The 9,933-nt window shown below is 46.0% G+C and overlaps 1 pseudogene; it reads right to left on the reverse strand.

The window, feature by feature from the left end:
* Positions 1-2,345: 2,345 nt before the first annotated feature.
* LOC114496908 lies at positions 2,346-3,485 on the reverse strand (annotated as a pseudogene).
* Between the last annotated feature and the right edge of the window lie 6,448 nt (positions 3,486-9,933).

The following is a 9,933-nucleotide window of genomic DNA, read 5'->3' on the forward strand; positions in this document are numbered from 1 at the left end:
ATTAGATTCCAAAGGTTCCCCCAGCAACTGTATCGCGCACAGGTTACACATGTCTCAATTAACAGCATCAAGCTCCATAAAATATATTTTAAAGTGTGTCACATGCACTGGGAGTGAGACTCACTTAACATTCTTCTTAGAATCAGAACTTTAGAATTCGGTGCATTTCAATTCTCAGCCTTGACTCAGCTGCAAATTATATGATTTCATATTTCTGGTTGAGAGAGAAGACACTTCCTCCAGTATGGCATTGAAATAAAAACATCAGTCATCTGTCACAGGAAGAAGGGATTGTTTTATTTCTGTGTTAACTTCAGGGTCTAGTTGCTACTTCCTCTGGGGGACAAGAGGGAAGACTACATGCTAGGACAGCCTTGCTTTTTTACCTGCTGTTCCATCTGACTGATAGATCCTCCAGGCTAAGTCCTGCTCATCCTGCTTAAAACCTTCCTCTTCCTCCTTTTCCGTTCCCTCCATTCACTCTGCTCCCCCAACAGTGTGTATCTGTTACAGCATGCATCTCCGTGTATGATAAGTATTGCCTATGTGACTAGTGATCTTCTGTGAGTGGGTAAGGGGCATGGCACTAACATTAGATTGTCATTCACTCATTTATTCACTCACTCATTTGTTTCACCCATTCACTCAATAAATATTTATTCATAGATTTCCTGAGCTCAGGGGCTTTTAGATCATTAGACAAAGAAACGAAGGCTCAAGATGGGGGAATGATTTATTGCAGGTCACATAGGAATTACTGGCAAGCCTGGGACAAAGAGCCCAGGTGCCTGTATTCTTAACTACACAAACCACTGCACCTATTGAAAGCCAGGCATGTGCCTCTTTTGTTATGTGGAAGAGATTGCCATTACTGGCAGGAGTAGTCTGCCCTGCCTAAGGCCTTGATAACTCAGAGTTAGTGGGAGGTGAGCACTTTCATTATACTTGCTCTGCAGATAGGGAAATGGAGGCCAGGATGTGTTTCACCCAAGATCTCACTGCCATTGAATGGCAAAGCTGGGACTCACTCTGCAACGGCCTCAGAGCCCGGAGGCTGAGGTTCATCTAGAGCCCTCCTAACTCTGCAACTGTTAAACTTCAGTCCCAGAGGGAGACTTTGGGACCATGTAGTCCCATTCTTTTCTTTAATTATGATGATGCTGAAGACCACAAAGGGATATTGACCTGCCCAAGGTTACTCAGCAAGTTTTTTATGTCAGACCTTGAGCCTGAACGTAGGTCTCCTGACTCCTGCTCAGTGTTCTTCGCTTCACTACTTTCAAAGAGCCTATCAAATAAAGCGATGCTCCAAACATCTTCTGGTTGCCCAGCTTGTGCTGGATGCTTTTGTGGAACAAAACTTGGACTCGCAGAGTCCTGGAGTCCGCAGAGTCCAGCAGAAAACTTTCAGGGGAGAAAGGATTTGGTAATAAAGGCTCCACCTTTACAGAATTATTCCAGGATTTACGCGCCAGGGTGGTGACTTCACATGCCACACTGGCACAGGGGGCAAGTCCATTTATAGGGAGAAATTTGATGATGAGAATCTCACCTTGAACCACACGAGTTCTGGCATCTTGTCCATGGCGAATGCCCGACCCAACACAAACGGTTCCCAACTTTTCATCCGCACTGCCAAGACCGAGAGGCTGGGTGGCAAGCATGTGGTCTTCTCACCTCCGCTGCTTACCCAGTGATCTTAAGCAAGTCACTTTATATGTATGGGCTTCAATTTCTCCAGATGAACATTAAGAATGAATTGCCTTAAGGATTAAAGCAGAGTGTCCAACACAACATAATTGCTCAAGAAACAGGAGTGGATTCTGAAGATACAGGTCCTGCCCTCTACATTCTGGATGTAGGACTTGCATGGCAATACTGACATGTAAGTAGGGATTGGGGAACAACAGAGAGCAGGTTTTGTTGGCAGGTCAGACAATGAATATTAGGACAGTTAATGTGCTGTTGGCTTCACCTGGCAAAAGAGTCTTTAACCTTGAGCTGATTCACAATCAAGAAATCATCCCTGAAAGGTTGGCCTGCAAGAACCAGTCTGGACACTAGGTGGCGCTAGCGATCTACTTATGAAGCAGTAGAGACCGCAGGCAACTAGGGGAACCGGTGACCAGCAGTTTCATTCCTTTTTTTGTTTGGTTGGTTTTTATTTCATAATCATAAATTTAACTCTGCAAACCAGCCGGACTTGGAAGGGGTAAGGAGAGCATGAAACCCAATGAAGTGCGTCGAGAGCATGAAAATTATAGAACATTCCAAGCGGATGGGCATGGAGGGGTGCTCTCCTGAAAGGGTGTTCTCCTGAGTTACAGAAGGAATGGTCTGGTGGTTCAGATAAAACACAAGTCAAACGTATTAAGGTGTCCACAGCCAGTAATGGAGATCTTCTGGCTGGCCTTGCCATTCCTGGACCCGTAGTGCTCCGTGGCTGTCACAACACCCATGCTGTCTTTCACCCGGCGGAAGACCACACGCTTGCCACCCAGCCTCTCGGTCTTGGCAGTGAGGATGAAAAGCTGGGAACCGTTTGTGTTGGGTCCGGCATTCGCCGTGGACAAGATGCCAGAACTCGTGTGGTTCAAGGTGAGATTCTCATCATCAAATTTCTCCCTATAGATGGACTTGCCGCCTGTGCCAGTGTGTCGTGTGAAGTCACCACCCTGGCGCGTAAATCCTGGAATAATTCTGTAAAAGTGGAGCCTTTATTACCAAATCCTTTCTCCTCTGAAAGTTTTCTGCTGTCTTTGGAACTTTGTCTGCAAACAACTCAAAGGAGACGTGGCCCAAAGGCTCACCGGCGGCAGCGATACCAAAGAACACGGTGGGGTTGACCATGGCTGGGTGCTGGGAGGTCTGAGGTGGCGGTGGCATCTTCAAGGAGGCCAGCAGTTTCATTCTTATTCCTTCTAGGACATTGGCCTGTAGAAGGAGAGGCCCTGAGGGCCTGAGGGTCAGGGTGCTGCGACCCAGGAAAGAAAGATAAACGGAAATGGCACTCTTTACTCTTCACGGCCACCCTCTTTTAAGTATTATCTGTTTTACCCACAAGGCACTGTGACTCAGGTTAAATAATTTCCCCAAAGTGATTCTCTTAAGAAGTGGATCCAGCATCTCTCCTGGGCCCCCTGATTCCAAAGTTATCCTCTTTCTAGGAAACTGTGTTCTCCGGGCCAGTGGAATCACTATCCACAGAGGCTAAAGAGGATGTTAAGGGAGGAAGCGCCAGAGAACAGAACAAATAATTAAAGCAGCTTCCTCCCCGGTGACCTCTCCAGATCAGGTCTCCGCCCCTTTTAACCTGGTCCACTGCATTGCTTCCTGACTCACTCTCCTGCTTCCCTTCTTGCACCCCTGGGGTCTGCCCTCCACAGTGATCTTTTAAAAATGAAACCACATCAGTTATTTCCTAGTTCAAAACCCCTCTGATGGCCTCCTATTCCAATTAGAACAAATTTCTCACCACACCTACAAGCAGTGGTATGCTGGTAAATGCTTAACAACAGGCTTTCAGGGGTGGGGAGCCCTGATTTGTAGCACTTGCTAATTGTGGTGTGTATTTTCTCTCCACAGCCAGTTTCAGGCTTCCGGCATGACGTCACTGGACAATAAGCGCTCCAGAGCTAGTCCGAGTTGGCTCCGGCAGGCTGCTGCACCACGGCCCCACACGTAGGAGCTGGCCCCAGGCTTCTCCAGCGAGCTGTTTTCCCCTCTCCCTGCTCACTCTGCTGGATCCCTGGCCTCCTCTCTGTTTCTTGAACACAACAAGCACACTTTCAGCTCAGGGCCTTGGCACTTGCTCTTCTCTCTGTCTGGGGTGTTTTTCCCCCAGATCTGTGCATCACTTACTGTATCACTTCATTCAGTTCTCTATTCAAATGTTATAGAGAGGCCTTCTGTATACAACTTACCTAAGATAGTCTAACCCTCACTCTCCATCACTTTTACTCTGCTTTATTTTTCTCTAAGGGCATCAATCACTGATAATTAACAATAGACTTATTTATACTTACTATTTGTATAGGTCATCATTGTATTCCCACCTGTAGAACAGGCCCGGCCCAGAGAAGGCACTCGATAAATAGCAGTTGGATTAATAACTGAGTAATTGGCCTTCCTCTGTGTGTAATGAGCTAGAGCCACACATCACACAGGTTTAGTGACCAGACATGTGAACCCCCCACCAGCATCACAGGATGAGAGCCTGAGTCATCAGCATAAACCTAGTTCTGGATTGGCCCCTGGAGTCTGGAGAGAAAGCGTCAAACCACCAGGCAGGCTGAATACGTAGAAAAAGGTTTATCCCACTTAAGTAAAACCCATAAGCTAAAATTCTGAAATCCACAAGGAAAACTAATGCTAATGAAAGCAGTGAACAAAATCAATAATTGGAAGAATGACTCCCCTATAGAGAAAAGTCAAAGGATAGAATTATCTGGAAACAACTTCAAAATAAATGTTTAAGCCCTTCAAATAAAGTCAGGAATAACATTCATTCATAAAGAGATAATAAATTATAAATTAAAAACAACCAGAAAGGAAACAAAACCCTTTAGAAACTCTGGAAATGAGAAATACAGTTATTGAGATAAACTTAGAATAAATCCAGGTTAGATATGGTAGAAGATAAGATTAACTGTTTGGAAGAGAGAACTGGGGATTTCACCCAGGATACAACCAGAGATAATCAGATAGGGTATAGGAAAGACCAGTGTAGAAGGCAGAGCGGTTCTAAGGCGACCGATAGGTCGCACACACTCTGTGGCTGGCCCACGTTCCTTGGCTGACCCCAGCAGTCACCTAAAGACAGCTCTATGTAGGAGGACAGCTTCCTGCATCTCCACAGGAGGGCATTTTCTGGCAGCGGGAGCGTGCTCAGCTTTCACAAGGGGCAGGCAGAGTACTGGGGCAGCCAGCCCCGGGAAAGATCCTCAGCCAGTTTCCGCGCTCCTCGGTAGGGAAATTATGCAGCCTGTTTCACGTAGTTTTCTGCAGGTCCCATGGGGAGGTAGAGCCTCAGGTGCCCCCAGCAGTAACCTGCTCATGATCAAATCCTTTATTGGCTTTTCTCTGTTCCCTGTCTCATTTCCCGACTCCTTCACTGTGTGTCCTTGCATCGTCTCCCAAATAAACTACTTGCACTCAAATTCTTGTCTTGGGGTCTGCTTTTTGGAAACCCAAACTAAGACATAGGAAAATAACCATGACTTAAACAAGATACCAGTCCATTTCTCTATCATGGTAGCAGTCCAGCACAAGGAACTTCAGGATAACTTCATGAAGGCTCCTTCTATGCGGCTCCTGTCCACGGTCCAGGTTGGCTGCACCAGCTCCAGCCGTCTCAGGTATTTTCCAGCTAGCAGAAAGATAGCGTGCTCCCTTGCTTTAAAGACATTTCAAGGAAGTTTTCCAGGACTCATGCTTATTTATGCCCATTGTCCTGAACTTGGTTATATATCCGTGTGCAGCTAAAAGGAAGACTGAGATGTGTATTCTTTATTCTAAGTGGCCATGTACCTAGTTAAACGTCAGAGATTCTATTTCTAAGGAAAAGGAGGAGGATAGATTCTGGGGATAACTGGCGTACTATGCCCCAAACAATTAAGAAACAGGGAGTATAGGTTGACGGGATGCTATGCAGGAGTTCCAGGAGAACAGAGGGCATGCAGAAGAAGCAAGATTAAAGAAATAAGGGCTGAGAATTTTTTTACAGAATTAAAGACTTGAAGGCTCAGATTCAAAGTGCATACTCAATGCTGAACAGATGAAATGAAAGTAAATTCACACCTAGACATGCTGTAGTGAATGCAAAAGCTACTACAAAGGCATCCTGGACTCCTGAGACCCTGTCCAGAACCAGGTTTCATACTGATGACTCAACACTGTCATCCTGTGATAGCAATTGGGAGTTTCACATCCTGTCACTGAACCTGTGTGAGGCTTGGCCCTGGCTTCACCTGGGGCTCATTGCCCAAGGGAGTCAAATTCCTGGCTACTCCCCCTGCTTCTGCACACAGAGCCCTAGCTTCCACATCATGTCTCCCTTTGTGTGACTATTGCATTCCTGGTCCCCAAAGATGTTTACCCTGGTTTGAGCATGGCTATTCCTGTTTTGAATTTATCTTTTTCTCTGATTGCTATGAGTTTAGTGCATGAAAGTGGGATTCAAAACATGACTTCACGGTACCATCTAGACCAGAAATTTCTGGACCCTTTGAATCTCCCCAGAATGGAGATACTCTGCCTGTGATAGGACTATGTCAGCAGCGAAGTGTGCAGGTACCAGAAAGGAGGGAGTGTGCCCTTCTGGATGCATCTGTTTTCTTCCCCAAAGAGACACAGGCTCTTGAGGACCCAGAAGCACTGTGAATAAAATGTATTTGGGCCTCCGGGCCTCCCAGCTTCCTGGTTCATTGCACCCAGACTCTCCCAAGTCATTCCATCATGGGACCTCCTGCCAACACTGCACCTCAAAGGTCTCCGCTAATGCAGGGCCTTAGGTGTTGGTGGCCATACTTGAATTTCAACAAGGGACTCATAAAGATGTTTTCATCTTGAAAGTGTGCAGGAATAGAATTCAACTGGCTGAGTGACAGGCTGTGTATGGGGTCGATCAGCTGGGTCAGAGACATCTCACCGGGCTGGCAAGGAGAGCGTTCTGACGACAGGAGCTGTCCAACAAGGAGTGGGCTGCTGTCACTGGGGGAACTCAAGCGGCGAATGGTTGACCTTCCACTGGGCGCCTGGATGGAGGGGGCTCAAAGCAGGAAGGAGGGTTCTGGGAGAAGCACAGGAAATAGCTCCAATGCACGTTCTGTGCATTGCAAAGTGACACCAAAATGTTATTACTGTCCTCAGAGTCTACACCACTGCTCTGAAGGCCGGCCTCGCTCTACACACTGATACATTTCCGAAAGCACACCCTCCTGCCACGGTGGGTCCTGGGAGCCGAGGACGTTGTTCTTCTTTTGGGGTCTCACCTGTGAATCAAAGTGTTGGACTCAAACCTAGTGGTTCTCAGGGTCTCCACCAGCAGATTTCAGAATCCAGGTGATGCGGGGCTTCTCCACTGCTCCTGAGAACTCGGCCCACTCAGTCTGTCCCACGTATGTCCACCCACCTGTGTGACCTGTTCTGAACAGGTCACCACACCTGCTAGTGCTATTTATTGCACTTCAACACCTGCATTATCTTGGGTGTTTTACAGTTAATGTGGCAGTAAAATTTATCTTCATCTTTTACGATTTAAAAATACTAATGGGGTAAAAGACAGAAAACTGTACTTGAACAACAAATAAAAAATACTAATAGAATTAATGGTTTTGTCTGTGTTTTAAAGCCAAAGCATTTTTTTCCTCTCGATGCTATCAAATTTGTGATGCCCTTAAATTTGTTCTAAAATATATAATTCCAGAAGGACCTTCTCAGGGAAAAATGGATATCTTTTCCCCAAATGTAGTGGGGCTCGAGAACTTTTATAGCACGATCGGTAACAGCTTAGAGATTTTATAGCATGATTGGTGGCATATAATGGGTTTTCCTAGGAGCCTCCTCAGTGCTAATTTCTCTTCCTGGCCCCAGCAGGGGTCAGGGTCCTTGTAGGCCAGTGCACTTGTTGTGGCTGGTGGCTGCCTCAAGGAAGGAAGGGACTCATAGTCTGAGCACTATGTGCTTCGTAAGTGCCGTCCCTTTACTCTGTAAATCTATTTAACAAATAAGGAATCTGCTCAGAGAGCTGGAGTGACTTGCCGTAAGTCACACAGCCAGAAAGAGGCAGAGTGCATTGCCCTCTCAGCCACGCTCTCTCCAAATCCTCCAGTTGGTCTCTGTTCGGCTTTCTATTCTCAGAGAGAATTTCTGCCTAAGCAAGACTTTCAATTCGGGTTATAACCCTTAGGTAATGGCCTGTCGTGATGATTTTAGCTTTCAGCTGTGTGGTGCTTAAAATTTTGGGATAGCCTCTCTTATTATAAGAATAATATACAATCTTTTTTGTTGTTTAGTAACATCATTCAGGTAACTTTTATTTTTAAATACTTATAGATTCACAGAAAGCTGCAAAAACATGACCCCTCACCCAGTTTCCACCATGGTGCCATGTCAAAAACAGGACGCTGACATGGGCACAATGCGTGTGTCTAGGTCGGTGGCATGTCACCGTATGTATGGATTCATGTAAGCTGCAATTGAGATACAAAGCTATTCCATCACAACAGAGCCTCCTTTGTGCTACCTCATAACGTCCCACCCACCCACCTTCCTTCCACCAGCCCGCTCCCCTGGCGGTCACTAATCTCCCCATTTCTACAATTTTGTCATGTCTGGAATGTCATAAAAATGGAGTTATACAGGATGTAACCTTTTGAGATTGACTTTTTTTCATTCAATGTAATACCCTTGAGATTCATTCAGGTTGTTGCACGTAGCAATAGTTGGTTCCCTTTTATCGTTAAGTAGTATTTCATGAGTGGTTAGTTTTGGGGGGAAAAAAAACTGGAAATAGAGAAAATACTTTGAAAAAAATAGGAAAAAAATCCAGAGAAAATATTTTTTAAAAATAGAAAAAAAATCCCAATGTCCCAGATTGGAGGGTGGCGGTCTCCTGGTTTCCTTCCTGTCCAGGTCAGAACCGGCTCAGGCCTGGGACTTGCTGGGGTGACCCTCTGCAGACCCAGCTGCAGAGTCAGGGGAGAGGAGACGGGGAGAAGACAAAGCCATTCGCCCCAATCCCCACCGCTCCTCTCCTCTCCTTTGAGAAGCTCCATCTGGCTGCTGCTTCCTCTCTCTTTGCATCTTTGTCTCTTTTCTTTCCCCCCCTCTCTTTCTCTTTGCCCCATGTGTCTCCATCTGTCTCTCTGAGTCAGTCCCTCTCTTTTTCTCAAACCACAAACATGGCAAAATGCAATTTCCATTGAGTGCAGAATCTCGTGTCTGCGCTTCATTATTCTGTCGGATTCGTACATGTTTTCAATTGCATAATTCTCCTCCTTTCTCATTTTCTCCCCAAGACTTTCTCCCACATAATATGAACATTTGGGGGCCAGCTTTGACAGTTCTGCCTTTGAATGCTGTGAAAACTAGAGCGAGTGCCTCTTTCAGTCCCGCACCACCAGGGGAGGTTGGTTGGCAAGTTCCCTGAGGTTCCTGCAGTGCTTTGTTCCCTCGGCCAGCCCTGGGGGTGGGTGCGAGCGCCCCCTTCCCAGCTCCCGAGGAGGCCAAGGCTTTGACCTGCATCGGGAGAGTTCAAAGAACATTCTCATGGCCAGCTCGAGACCTTCCACTCCCTTGGCAACTGCAGCATCAGGTCTAAACACCCTTCTCTGGATGTTCAAAGCCTTAAACATCTGGACCGAGCTCATTCGTTCATTTATTCCTTCAGTTATCTATGTCCGGACAGTGGAGCCTCTTGCTTCACTAACCTTTGCAGTTTTGAAATTGGGTTGATAAAAAATAATGTAAATAAACATTCAATAAGAATAGTTGAAGATGTCGTGAGATGTCTTATAGGATCAAAAATTTTTCAAATCATGGTTTGAAGACTTTTTCAGAACGGGAAAGTATTCATGGTATAACTGTTAGAATCCCAATGATATAAACATATATAGGCATGGCAAAATGGCTCAGAGAAAGGGCAGCAAAGTGTTAACCATCCTTATTTCTGGATTGTGGGATCATAGATGACTTTTTACATTTTTCTTAACGTTCGCAATAAGCATGTTTTATCTGTATAATCGGAAACAAATATGCATTATTAAAACTAAATGAACTCTGCTGGATAAAAGGCCATTTCTACAGCCCTCCACTCTAGTGCCAGGGGTGTGGGGACTCAGCACCTCCCCTGCATAGAGTGGGCTGACTTCTTTCCTTGAGCTCAGGCCCCGCCTGCTGGGCCAAATGGGTAGAAAGCCACAACCCCCCTTG

Source organism: Phyllostomus discolor, chromosome 5, assembly GCF_004126475.2.
Source record: "Phyllostomus discolor isolate MPI-MPIP mPhyDis1 chromosome 5, mPhyDis1.pri.v3, whole genome shotgun sequence".
In the NCBI taxonomy this organism is placed as follows: Eukaryota; Metazoa; Chordata; class Mammalia; order Chiroptera; family Phyllostomidae; genus Phyllostomus; species Phyllostomus discolor.